This window comes from Mytilus californianus, unplaced genomic scaffold (genome assembly GCF_021869535.1).
Source record: "Mytilus californianus isolate M0D057914Y unplaced genomic scaffold, xbMytCali1.0.p SCAF_9, whole genome shotgun sequence".
In the NCBI taxonomy this organism is placed as follows: domain Eukaryota; kingdom Metazoa; phylum Mollusca; class Bivalvia; order Mytilida; family Mytilidae; genus Mytilus; species Mytilus californianus.
Genome location: NW_026262745.1, coordinates 16,659,428 through 16,674,472, shown reverse-complemented (window position 1 = coordinate 16,674,472; position 15,045 = coordinate 16,659,428). Strand labels below are relative to the sequence as shown.

Genomic DNA, 15,045 nt, shown 5'->3' with positions numbered 1-15,045 from the left:
TAACCTGGTTGCCGTGTGAAATTGATGTTCTGTCTATTGCATCAGCTGTTAAGCATTTTAGTCCGTATATCATACAATCAGAACATGCACAGGAGACGTTGTATTTAAGTATCAATATAGAGTGAATTGTTATGTGTTTCGTATATACACTTGTTATACTTTTTGTTTGTATTAAAATGGGCAGAATAATCCCCATCATCACTGGAGGGCAGTCTACCCTATCCAAGTGTTATTTCAACTAGTAAGAATATGTTTTCCTTGCAATCCAAATTCTTATTAATATTTAATGTTTCAAAATGAAAAAAAATTAGAAAAAATGCTAACGCCATAATAGGCTTAATTTTGATGTGTTGAGTCCGTTACTGTTAACTATGTTATAATTATGTTCTCTCTCTCTGTCTGTCATTGTTAAAGGCAGTACCATTGTGTAATGTGTTGATAATAAATTACTATTTAACCGATTATATTCAGTTACATATATGTAAATGACTTAATGCCCATGTGTACCATTATCTTAACTGGTAAAGACATGTAGGAGGTCTTGGGTTCGAAGCATATACCTTAAATTGGTATTTGCTACCTTGTGAACTAGCACGTTAAAATCAGACTCAGTGTGTCGGTGTAATACAAAGCAGGTTTAATATTCATATTACATTTATATGGTTTTGTCCTGAATATGCATTTAATTTGCCGCTGGGCGTGAAAAAGCCATCTACCACCATAGTTCTTTCATATACAAATAAATGCAGATTTTGATGTATATAAATAACATTATAGCATACAAAAACAATAAAACCAGGCACAAAAGAGAAGCCATTTTGAAACCAACAGAAGGCCATAAACAATACCATGTCATTTGTTAAGCACACGGTAGGATACTGATGTGAATTTAATGTGCTGTATGTGTGTTTTATTTTAAATTATAGTCTCATCACTGGTACTTTAAAATGTTCTCGACATTGAATTGTTATAAGTGAAATACTAGTGAATAAGATGCTACAAATTATATTTTGCAACTGTGATGCCACTAATACATGTGGAAACTTATGTTTCGTACATATGTTTCCGTTTTTACTGAAGACAGTGCAAAGAAAGTGCAAAATTGCTCATTTTAAGAAGAAACAGTGTCACTTTGCTTGTTAAATGTGATGCCAATAATATTAGTTTGAACTGCTTTAATGAAGCCTCAGTATATCTACTGGTATTAGAAATGTATGCTAGACATTGCTTCTAGCATTGGCAGCTAAGTATATATTTTGCGAACAGATCTGCGACAGTGTTGAAGAAAAGGGTGAAAGTTCAAAATACAACTTAAAATATATGTTAACCAATTTATTGGTGGAGCCGTAATCACACATACAGAAGATCAATACCAGAAGTGAATTTAGAAGTTGCATCTGCATATATCAACAAGAAGTACATAGATTTCATGAAAATTGAGTTGAAATGGTGAAGATCAATCGAATGTAAACTTATTGGAAGTTTAATTACATGCAGTTTACATAATTTTATTGATTTTTACCTAGATATTTATATTTATTAGAGCTTTGCCTTATACAAAAGTTCAATACAAAAAGATACCATACAGATACCGATCCAGGATTTTGAAAAGGGGTGGGGGCACAGTAGGCAACAGTAGGCAACTTTGGGGGTGGAACAGGTAAAAAAATTGAATTAACCATAAACGTAACTCCATGAGGGGGGCTTCTTCCATAATGATACTCAAAAACTATATTTCCAAATTCCAGTGGTGCTAAATCCAAAATATTTTAAGACAAATATTAGGAAACAATAACCATGTTAGTGCATAACTTTATTTTCTTTATTTACAAAGATTTCACATTTTTTGCATGCAGCGGAATGGCAAACTTGTCCCGAACAGTGTTTAATACTTTATTTTTGAAGCCTATGAACCATTTTGTAATGTGAAATAATTACTTTGAATAGTTCCTATTCAAGATACGATTATAATAATATTATTTATTCACACTGTGAATGTATTTTTAAATTGTCTGATAACAAAGATTAAATCACACACAGAGAGAGAGAGAGAGAGAGAGAGAGAGAGAGAGAGAGAGAGAGAGAGAGAGAGATATGTGCAAGCCTTTATGTACTGTACTTTTTAGATTTAAAAGTAAACAATAGTCATGCTTAACACAAAACAGTCGTCCGGTTAATTGTAATGTTAACGATTTAAAAAAAAAGTAGGAATGCGAGTCCAAAGCATAGTGAAAAAAGCAGACATTTTAGATAAGCAAATGTCGTCTTTTTGGGGACTAATATCAATTTCCTCATTGAAAGTCAATAAGCTAAGGAAATTGATATTGGTCCCTACAAATAAAAAACATATATTCAACAACATCAACACAATTATAAATTTTGGCACCATGGAATACAAGGACATTTCTGATTTATGATCGCTTAATATACTATTACCATAAAAGCTGAGTTTGAAATGCCACTTTCTATTAATTCTTGCGAGTGGAATGATATTTCTTCAGTAAATCCCTTTGTTGTAAAATTTAATAGAATAATTTGTATTATCATAGATCATTTATGAAAAGGTAAATGATCAAAATCGTAAACCTAACTACACACAACGGCAGTGATACAAAAACTGACTGCGAGATGTTCAAAAATGAGAAGGAACCAACAAGTCGACATCATAATGAAAAGTCGTCCTGTTTTTAATCAAATTTAGCGGTAAGGTTACGTAAGACGTTAGGATTTGAAAGGACAACGATCTCTAGCTTAAGTTCTGGTGAAGAAAATGATTTGCTTTATCTAAACAAATTATATAGTTTAAATATATTATATCTAATTTGTGATGATTTAAACAGGTGCAGGTGTTGTTATTATTAAGTAGCTTTTTGTTGGATCTGAATGAAGTAATTGTGTATTTTAATCCTTATATGATGAATGATATTTAACAAAAGGTTTTGTATTAAATAATCAACAGTCTATTTGTTTTTATGCAGTAAAGCTAACTACAGAAAAAGTTGTTGTCCCTCTTTTGTTTTATTTACAACTTACTTTTTCAGTTTTTATTTTTGATCATGGGAGTTCTCCAAGTCCGTCAATAGAAGTTTCTTTTTGAACCCAATAAGTTTTTTTTAGCCTTTTTGTATTTTGGTGTAATAAATGTATTCTTTAAATCACATTCAACCAAAACCTAAAATAAAAAAAAGTGACATTAATACAAGTCGAACATAGGAAATTGGACGTAATGCAGTTTGATTATTTATTTGTTTTACGTTTATAATGATCGTTCTTGCGACAGTTATTAAGGTATTATAACATATGTACGTAGATACTGTAAACATTTGATCAGTTTATTGCATATACAATGTGCGCAATGAATTTACTACTACACATTTGTTATGTTTCCTTTCTTCGTAAGAATAAAATAAACAAAAAACAAATTGAAAATTTGAAATTTGGCTGATTATTTGTCATGGCATTTATTCAACAATATTCAACAATATAAACCAATACAAATTATAGTAACATCAACAAACTTGCCAAAAAGTTAAAACTTGATGACAATTGATCACTGAAGATAAAACAAACAGTGAATGCAAAACAATTTCTAGCTGCTGGGCAGATCCATATCAATGAACAATATTTGAATAAATCACTGCCAATTGAATCATGTTGATGATGACATCCAACGTACTTTCCATATTGACCTGAATGCCATGAAGATAGATATATTTTTTTCATTTTTTACTGCAAATTCCTTGAATTTTCGGTTTTTATTGCATCTGCCGATGCATGTTGATAATTCGGACACTTTTGATGAAACATGATCATCTAATTGGAACATTCAATACATTTGGATCTGTATCCCATGCAACCTGAGAAATAAACTGAAACAGCAGCAATTTTGTTTATTAAAGGGAGGGAGGGTGAGTTGTACTATCTTGTTTAAAAATTGTCGTGGAATGAAAATTGAGCGGGAACACGTGTTTATATATGACCAAAGTCCACGAGGCACTTCAAAGCATATTCTTTCGTATCTTTATATATATGGTTTAAATGGCAAGCCGAAATAACTGGACTGTACATTTAAAACACAATAAACAAATAAATGTATTTTCAATGCAATAAAGCAATTTAATTATTACATCAGTAAATTTTAATAATCAATACAGCGAAAAGAACACAACGGCTAACATTACGGATGAAGGATAAATAGTCAGCATAATAAATATTTCAGTAGACTGACATGTTTTATTGATACCGTTTATTGAACAAGTTGTCACAGATGTTGTTTACGATTACAAGGTTTTAAATGGCTTCCCAGTACTTCGGATGCAGGTACAAACTGTACCAAAATTGCTGCAAGAAAACAAAATAAACAAGTTAATGTGTAAGTACATACTTTTTTTTCATTTGACAGTAACACGGAAAGATTTGTGTTCTCTTTTTCCACCCAATATAGGTTGCACTTCTGTAAATAAAGATAATGCAATTTCCCATAGGAACTCGCCTTACGACTAAAACTGTGCCTCGTTTACTATGAAGATTCGTAAAAAATCATATACTGGAATGGAAAGTTCATGTGCACTACTATTTGTTTTGTTAGGTCAAAATATAAGGTTGTGCGGCATATTTTCAACATTTATATGCCTTGAACTTGTCAGAGTTTAAACTTGTACTAACATTCTGTACTACCCTCCTTTCACTCTGAGTCTGCCTGAGAATTAAATTTTCCGCTATCAAACAGTATTTATACTGGTAAATTTCCCAAGTTGTGTCTCTATGAGTTGAAGCATGGAGATCATATCTGCAAACCAGTAGGTAAAAACGCAAAACATCTTTGAAAAATTAAAATCTTAAAAGAGGCGTGGTTTGTGAATCAGCAGTATTTACAAATGAAACCTACAACTAGCTTAAACACAATTATACAACAGTTGTAAAGAATAATTTGTGAAAGGATTTTTAAAGTATGTATGTATTACAAATAATGTTTATGTACAATAGATTTGGCAAACAAATAGTGATTAGAATAAACAATATTACTATATTTCAGTTGATTGAAATTGTATATTTAAACTGATTATTGATAAAGTTGACAAATGTTGTCGACGGTTACGAGGTATTTTAAACGTTATTCAAATACAGGCACAAAATGTATTAAAATTGCTGCAACAAAAACCAAATAAATGGGTTATTGTGTAGGTACATATTTTTGTCACTTAAAAGTAACAAGGACAGATTTGTGTACTGCAAATAAAAACTTCCTGAACGTGATGTATTGCATACTTTAACCGTATTTTTGTTTAAGATAAAGGCCACCAATAGAAAATCATAATACATTTTCCATAGAAAGGTAAGCAAATAATGAAAGATTTTCGATTCCTTCTATCAAACCAAACGTTCTATATAACATCAACAAATGTATATGCATGTATTTAAATGAAGAAGTTTTTAAAGCGCATTTTTGTGTTTAAACGTATAAAAAAAGTAACATAACAAAAATGCCGAACTCCAAGGAAAATTCAAAACGGAAAGTCCTTTATCAAATGGCAAAATCAAAAGCGCAAACACATCAAACGAATGAGAAGCAACTGTCACATTTCTGGCTTGGTACAGGCATTTCCTTATGTAGAAAAAATCATGGATTAACCTGGTTTTATAGCTAGCTAAACCTCTCACTTGTATGACAGTCGCAACAATGTGTGAGAAAAACAAAAAGTCATAAAAGTAAAAATGACAAAAATTTGGGTACAGCAGTCAAAATTGTGTTATAATCTTAATCAAAGAAAAACAAAATGGCATATAGACACTCTATAGAATATTGGAACTTTTTCTTTAAATGGTGAATTAAAATATCCTATAGTATGCTGTTAAACAAAACTCATTTCATTTACCGAAATTATTTGCTGAATGCCATTTTCATCCCAATCAATTTGAAGTATAATGCATTATCAATATCATACATTACATTGTATATTGATGAGAATTATTAATATACTGGTGCTACGGATGGAATAAGTCTTATTTCCTAAATACTAGCACATGTCGTGTATTTCCTGGCAAGTAAAAATTTGGGGATTAGTCGCATTGAATGATGTCATAATCAAGCAAAACAGATCGGGATTGTGGCTACAAGTTTAATGAACCCGTGATCATCTCTTACTTAGATATTTTATAATGGTTAACAAAAATACTATCAATTTTTGAAGGGACGGCTCAACATGATTGTACCAAACTCTTGGTTCAAAAGCTGCCTTATAAGTAGCAACTATATGTTCAAGAAAAAACAGGATAAGAAATAGATACAAGTCCTGGAATATTACATTAACTTGGAAATATTTACCAATAATCAATTTCCTTGCCCTGTAGGAAAGTTGCTACCCCGAAATGGCAAGTTCTAATAGAATCGAAGATTTTTTTTTATCGTAAAGTTAATTTCTCAACCATCCCTCATTGTCCATTTCTATATTTATGTCAAGAAGCCGATGTAACTGTATGCTTGATGTCGTTTGAACGTGATCCTGTAGAAAGATACAATCAACATAATCACCAAATGCATGTTGATATCATGGTGTTGTGAACGAAAACTTAACGTTTCCGAACTATGTTATATTCAAGCTAGTCTTTCAAAGAATAAGATTGCTTTTGATAGAAAAAAAAAAGGAAATGTAACTAGAATATACATATATGATGTTCTTTTAACCATCGAAATGTACCTCTAGCAACAATTATCAAGTAAGCACGTGATGTAGTGCTGATATCATCCCATTCGTATTTCAAAGTATTGGAAAACAAAAGGTAGGGTATGACAGATACAAAAAGTCATAAAAAGTTAATCGGACTAAATCTGTTTAGTTGTACTTGAGAAAAATGTGATCTTTTTTTAAAGTTCATTCAACATATCGAAAACTTCAAATATCGACAAACAAGAAGTAGGTGTCAGGCAGACATGATAAGTGCTCACAATTTACATTAAATCACTGTCAAGATGCTGACTAATAATGCAGTCATTCTGTTCAGTAGTTCCTCAGAAAGGATTGTCTGAAATATTTGTTGGACGAATGGACAAACAGACGGACGCTCAATGTGAAAACAATATAACACCAACTCTTTGAGTTATGGGGGGGGGGGGGGGGGGTAATATCAGTTGTATATATATTCCTGATCAAGAAAAAAATTAAAATGAGAAAGATAATGATTTGCTGGCCGCAAAAATATGAAAAAAATATCCACAAGTGACAAAATGATGTAGATGTAGGCAACGAATGGTTACTGTGTGGCCTTCAATAATAAACAAAATGACGAAGGAAAAACTGTTCAAAGGGAAAAATCAACAGCCTTATTTATATATTTATAAAATAAACACACAACAAATTTGACACACAGCAACCAATGACATTCACACCAACGGCACAAACGTGGAAGTACATATGATGAGAACCCTTATTTGGCCACATGAAATTGCAAAAATAGTAAATTTATTCAAGTCTTTCAAAATTAAAGTAATTCAATTGATTAATGAAAAAGATAATATAATCTTGACGCTTTAGTGCGGAAAGGTTACTTGTGATGTCTCTATGATGTGATAAAAATGTCGTTATTTACGTATTTGCTGCTTGTTGTTGTACTTTTCTCGATGTCCTCCATCCAATGTCTGTTATTTCTTTGTCTACCATTCGTCTCCAGTTTCCTTTGGTCTTCCTACATTTCTCTTTCCTGTTGTTGTCCACGTCTAGCCGATTCGAAAATCGTTCCATGGGTCTATTCTCAGGATGTGACCTATCCAACTCCAAATCCTGGTCTTAATGGTGTTGTTGATGCTGCACATGTTGGCTCTTTGCAGCAGTTTTGTGTTAGAAATCGTAGTTGGCCAGAATATCTTGAAGATTCTACGCAAGTTTTTATTGTTAAAGGTGTTAATTTTTTCTCAATTTCTCTTGCTTATTTTCAACAGTCTGTCCCATAAAACAACACTGATAGTGCATTGCTTTTTATAAATTTCCTTTTTGGTGTTCCTACTGTATTGGTTCTATGCCCAAATTTGGCTTAGCTTGTAGTTTCTCTTTTTGTAGTAGCTCTATTTCTTCGTTGTCCAATGTAAAAGGCTGGATGTTGTTTACCTTTACACACATTATTTTACTTTTCTTCTTGTTTACTTTTAATCCAGTTGTTGCAGCTATCCATTGTATATCATCAGGAGAGCTATATCATCTGCAATGTCAAGATCTTCTAATATCCTTAATCTTCCCCAGTTAATACCGCGTCTTTTCTGTGTTGTTTCTTTCATTGTCACGTTTCAAACGAGTAAGAAAAGGTATCCCGACATAACAAATCATGCCTGACTGCAAATATAATGTGGAACCATTCCTAAAGTTTACCCTCATGTTCAACTACACAATTGAAGTGATCATAAAATGCTTGTGCCATCCTGATGATTTTACCTGGGATTCCATAATTTGCCGTGATCTTTTTAAAAGTTTCTCGATGAATAGTGTTAAACGTCCTTTTGAAGTCGATATATAAGGGTCTGTTCAATTCACTGCACTGTTCTACTATATTTATTAGAATGAATATTTGGTTGATACAGCCTCGACCTCTTCGGAACCCAGAATGATGTCAATAGCATCTCTAATTATGTTGGTGATAATTCTGCAGAGGAGTTTGCAAGGTACAGATAATAATGTTATTCCTCTCCAGTTGTCACAATCTTCTAAATTTCATTTTATTTAAGAGGTTGATTATAATTCCCTTTTGCCAGTTTGTTGGTATTTCTTCCCTGTGTCAAATCTTTTTAAATAGATGACAAAAGACTTTTGCTATTGTCTTTCTATCAGCTTTTAATAGTTCAGCATGTATATATTGTCTTTACCTGGGTCTTTACCATAACTGATTGCCCTTATACTATGTATTATCTCTTCTATGGTTAGTGGTTCATTATTCATATCAACAACATCTCCATGTCGAATATCTGCTAGCACTGGTGGAGCTTGCGAGTTTAAAATCTCTTCAAAGTGTTCTTTCTATCTCTCTAATTGTTCCTTCTCGTTTGTTATTTCATGTCCATCTTTTGACTTTACAGGTATGCTTCCTCTCATGCCACTGTTGGAAATGTTCTGGCTTAGCATGTATAACTTGTTTGACCTCCCTTGTTTGTCACATCTGCTGCACTTTTTGTTATATTATTTATGAATTTTCTTTTATCATTTCTTGTACAAAATGTTGCCTCTTTGTACTTTTCTTTATAATCTTTCTCCAGCTTTTCTTTCTGCCTTTGTGATCTTGTAACACTATTTTTTTGTTTTATCTGCTTTCGTTCTTGTATTTTGTGTATACTGCACGTTGGCAGTGATTCATTCTGATTGTTTCCTGTCTTTAAAACCCAGTGTTTTCTCGTCAACCTCACATATTGCTTGTTTGTTATCAATTCACTTCTATGCCTTCTGTTTCCCCCAATACCTGTTATCTGTTTCTTAACTCCAGTTTGAACTCCTATGCAACTTTTGGTATCTTTTACATATCTGTGTCATATCATTTCTTCTGTTCCTGATAGGGGCCTCGTTGGCCGAGTGGTCTAAGTAATCGAACTACTGTATCACTAGCCAATCAACACTGAGGTTGTGAGTTCGAGTACCGCACGGGGCAGGTGCACTCGACTCCAATCTTAATTGATTAGGATTGTCAGCGTTCCTACCGAAGGTCGTTGGTTCTCTCCGGGCACTTCGGCTTCCTCCACCAATAAAAACTGACTGCCACCAAACAGCACAATAGTGTTGAAAGTTGCGTTAAACACCAACCAATCAATCAATCAATCTGTCCTGATATATTCTTTGCCGACAAAGTTTTAACTTAACTCTGGAAACTTATTCATGATCGCTACCAACTTCAGCTCCTCTATACGATCTTACATCTTCTAGAGATCTTCTAAACCGTTTGTCAAACGTGATGTGGTCATTCTGATTCTTTTAAATGTTTCCGTCTGATGAAGTCCATGTGTATTTATGAATATATTTGTGTTGGAATATTCTGGAACCAATTAAAAGGTTGTCAGTCTGACAATAGTCTCTAAATAGTTCTCATTCTCATTGATAACACAATGCCCATTCTTCCCATCATACCTCTATATGCAACATTATCTGATCCTATCTTTGCATTTATATCACCCATTGCTGTTATCATATCATATATAGGGATTTTTTCTGTCACATCATTCAAGGTTTGATAGAACTCCTCTAACAGCAAAATATAATGTAAATATCAGTTGCTTCTTCATTTATCAGATAGGCGCGAATCACATGTAAAAACTAACAAAAAAAATAAAGACACCGATATACGAGTATCCAATGTTTTGTAAAAGCTGGTTCAAAGCCAAATACGGCTTAAAAATAAATAATGTTTTCCCTGACTAAAATTCCAATCAATACACATCCAACGGATTAAGTGTAATTTCATCATTAACAGTTTCAGAAAAGCATGAAATTATGAAATGCCAAAATATAAGTATCGCTTGGATGTGGGAAAATAAGTGTTTACAATTGTATAGCAAGACATATTTAGTAATGATTTTAATTATTAAGAACAAAATCAATGTTAGCACTGATAACGACAATACTCAAAGATGTTACTAAAGAGTTAAAATGCTTACCTTTACGAATAAGTTTAATTAAAAAAAGCAATAAAAGAGGGACGAAAGATACCAGAGGGACAGTCAAACTCATAGATAGAAAACAAACTGACAACGCCATGGCCAAAAATCAGACAAATAATAGTACAGATGACACAACATAGAAAACTAAAGACTAAGCAACACGAACCCCACCAAAAACTGGGGGTGATCTCAGGTGCTCCGGAAGGGTAAGCAGATCCTGCTCCACATGTGGCACCCGTCGTGTTGCTTATGTTATTACAAATCCGGTAAATAGTTTAATTCGGTAAGTCACATTCGTGAAAAGGGAAGGGTATTGTAGTTACGACATAAGGAACATATCCGATATCATCTGTGAAACGGTTATTCCATAACGGTCAACCAACTCGTGATGGCGTCCGTAAAATTTACGAATGGATGATTTCAACTTCACCATTTGGAACTCTTGGTTTAATAGCTTCCTTGTGAGCAAATTGGGAGATATATACTCCGTATGCAGGCGCTGCTGGAATGTTGCTACATAGAAATGGAAAGTTCACAATTGGGAAGCTGAAATCATCTCTTTTGTCGTAAAGTTTTGTTTTCAACCGACCCTCATTGTCAATTTCTAGATGTAAGTCAAGATATGAGGCAGACTTAACTGTATCTGTATTATCCTTTATCTCTAGTTCAATGGGATAGATTCGTTCAACATAGTCACCAAATTTTGTATTATTTAGTGAGAGAACATCATCTATATAGCGGAAAGTAGAGTTAAAGGATATTGCTAACTTCTTATATTTCTTCCTAATAACAATAAGTTACGTTGATCGTCTCTTAATTTACGGGCTCTATAAACAACATCTACGTAAAAAAAGAGTGTGATGTCCCATTCAGTTGCAACCAAAACTTACACGAAATTTCTAGCATAATACAAGTCGTTTTACTATTTATTCTTATTTCAAGATATCTCATATAATATATAAGATATCTCATATAATATATAAGATATCTCATATAATATATAAGATATCTTATATAATCTAGTTTTTATAAGGTATCTTATAAACTTTATAAGATATCTTAAATACTTATTAGATATCTTATATGCTTAATAAGATATTTTCTAAAGTTTATAAGATATCTTCTAAAGTATACAAGATATCTTATAAAGTTTATAAGATATATTTTGAATATTTTTAATATAAGATATCTTATATACTTTATAAGATATCTAATAATATTTTATATAATCTTTTTAAATAGATGACAAAAGACTTTTGCTATTGTCACTATATCAGCTTTTAATAGTTCAGCTTGTATATATATTGCCTTTACCTGTGTCTTGACCATTACTGAGTGCCCTTATACTATGTATTATCTCTTCTATGGTCAGTGGTTCAATATTCATATCAACTCATCTAGTTCCTAGAAAATTGGTACCGTTAATGTTATCATTTATATGAATGAGACTTTCACATATTCAATAATTTTATAAAGAAACATATTGACTTTTGTATCATGAATTTAAATAAAACTCTCGGCTAAAGGACGAAGATCAAAATTTAGACTTAACATAACATAGATAACATATCGTTTAACTCATTGACAGATGTACAGTTTACATTAAGTAGAGATTAAGAGGAAACGACTACAGAAATTTTAGGTAAGTGAAAGCTAAGTATATTTCCTTGTGATATAGTTATTAAGAATTTAAAAAAAAGAATTACTTATTAGTAAATAGTGCGAGGCGATTTAAAAACGAAAACATGATCACTATGCATGCCATGAGTAATACAGCATTTCACTGACACATGTGTTATGTATAAATTAAAAACAATATGACCTGAACAAAATGTTTAGTATAGGTTAACGAGTTTACAACAAAAACCAAAATAATACAACACCCATTTTGAAATAAGACTTTTATGTATAAATTCCGTCTATGAATCAAAGAAATAGATAATTAAACAATAACCTAATCACAACAAATGAACATCTATAGAGCAGCATACTGCAAGAAAAATAAAAAAAAATTTCAGACTTATAATTTGAACGCTAGAATTGAGTTCCGGAATATTGAAGGACAGATGTACAAGACATTCATCACATAGCGATGATCTTAGATTATATCAAATTGGAATAAGCACTCAATGATAAAATCCGGACTTTGACTTGGATGGAGAATTGTCTCACTGGCACTCATACCACATCTTCTTATTTATATTTTGACAGGGATTTGTCATCTTCCATTTATCATTTTGAACAAAGGTTTGCATAAAGTAAAAAAGAAATGCATAAAAATACATGTAGACATAAACTAGATAATAAGTTTATCAAAATTATCAAATATGTATTAAAGAAATGTTCAACGCATGTGAGAAAATAGTATGAGATAGTAGACTTAAAGTGTTTGTTCTAATGATAATAAAATTTTATCATGCTTTAAACTGATAATCAAAAAATATAGACCAACTAAGGTGCGATACAAAAAAGAGGGAGAAAATACCAATGGGGGTAATCAAAAACCATATGTAAAAAAATCCAGACATTTTTTTTCGAAATTAATAATATCTAATGAATAATAATGAATAACACCGGGACTGCAACTACGACAAATTTTATACAAACATAGGAGCCTATTGTCAAGATTGTGCTTCAGTTTTGTGTTTGTTTTTGTAATGTGGGTTTTATTACATATTATGTATTAGTGCGGTGACGGAATAGGAAAAAGTCAAATATTAAAAGAGTTTAATTTCACTTCACAATACACGGCTAAAAATTTGCACAGTCATAGAAAAATTATTCTACTTGAATTTAAGATTGGTCGTCAAAAAGTCGTATGGTGCAGTTTTTTTTTATTTTAGCGTTTAGCTAGCAAATTTGACTCCAAATGCAGATCATGAGTGGCATACAGTTTGGCTTTTTATTCAAAGGCTGCATTCAAATATATGTCTTTTTTTGATTTGTTCAAACAAAACACATAATGCTTAATTCATTATGTGAAAAAGATAATCGTAAAAGCCTTTTGATAACAAATTATGAAGGTACAAATTACTGTAAACGGGGACATTTTGTCTTTTACCGTATTCCAACATCATACAATAAAGCGCTAATGAATGAATTATATCGTAACTACTAAAAACTAATAAAACTGCAATTTTTCTTTTCATATACACAAGTTTTTATATGGTAAGATTTTTTAAAACGATATTTTTTTAAACTTTCAAAAATTTCTACTATTCAATCATTATCTTTAAAAACATTCCGGAAAGTTGTGCCCCGTCCCTGATTTGGCTGAATACATAGTTTTCCTCCAAAATTAAGGACTTGATATAACTTGTTTATGAATATGTTTTATTGTTTCGTTGATTTATTTGGGTGTCTGTAATTTATTTTTGAGGTTGTGTTGATATAGTTTTATTCATATAAGAGGCAAAATGCGTTTTCCGGTTGTTTATTTAAGAAATGGGGATCCGACAAAATCCCCAAAGATGACAAAACTGGGAAGTCCGTTGAAAATTGGCTTTAACATTTCAAAGAAGCAAACATTAAATTTAATCCCTTGAATAGTGCTATTTTTATAAAAGCAGAAGTGGGATAATTGTTTTATTTCACTTACAATCAACCGCGGTATTTTGATAGTCGATAGGTGTAATGATGAAATTTGCCCGAAAGTGCGCGGATGATTGTGAATTGATAATTCGTTTGGAAATTGTTTATTATAAAAGTGGACACTAATGATGCACAAGTCAACATAACATAACAGTGTTTACAGTCCATACTGCAATTGGAAATGCAGAACCTTTTCAAAACCTATAGAAAACCATTTTGCTTAGTTCTTTGATTTCAAATTCAGACATATTGAAGATTTCCTGTCTCTCTATAATCCACATGTCAGTCAGTACTTAAATTCATATACCCCAGTGAGCTAGTGATAAAGGATACTAAAGAAACTAGAATGTCTGCTTCATATTTTGACCTTTTCTTTGATATTGACACAGATTGACGACTTCAAACAAAACCTATGACAAACTTTTGATGACAATTTTAACTTTCCAATTGTCAATTTCCCCATGTCTCAATTGTACTATATCCTTTGCGCCATCGTATGGTGTTTTAATTACATGTATCAATTGATGTCTTACGCACGTGCATGTTGAGTCAGTGACTTAATGAACAGGGGTGTACTCCTAACATTTAACTGCTTAAAAATGGCCGCAGATTTCAAAGGGATACTCAAACTTATCGTCCTTCCCTTCGCCTATATCACCCTGCTCAGTCGCCCGTTATTCTCGTATCACGGCTTTGAGACGAGAGCAGGCATTATCAGCGACGTCACAATGTCTGAGGAGAAGTTATCTAGGGAGGAGAAAAAGACCAGTAATAGAACGATAAACAGATAATCGTGTTTTCTTCGTATATAGAATTTGTAAAATATC

The 15,045-nt window shown here is 32.2% G+C and overlaps 1 protein-coding gene across 3 annotated transcripts in view; it reads left to right on the top strand.

Annotated features, from left to right (window-relative positions):
- Positions 1-4,278: 4,278 nt before the first annotated feature.
- The window catches only part of LOC127715391 (uncharacterized), a 50,603-nt gene continuing 39,836 nt past the window's right edge, over positions 4,279-15,045 (top strand). For 2 of the 3 annotated variants that reach the window (XM_052221431.1, XM_052221429.1), the window contains exons 1-2: positions 4,279-4,372; positions 12,216-12,269. The gene's annotated coding sequence lies outside the window, so the exon portion shown is untranslated. Of the gene's footprint in view, positions 4,373-5,290; positions 5,336-12,215; positions 12,270-15,045 lie in introns of those variants that run through there. The other variant, XM_052221430.1, reaches the window with a different exon arrangement.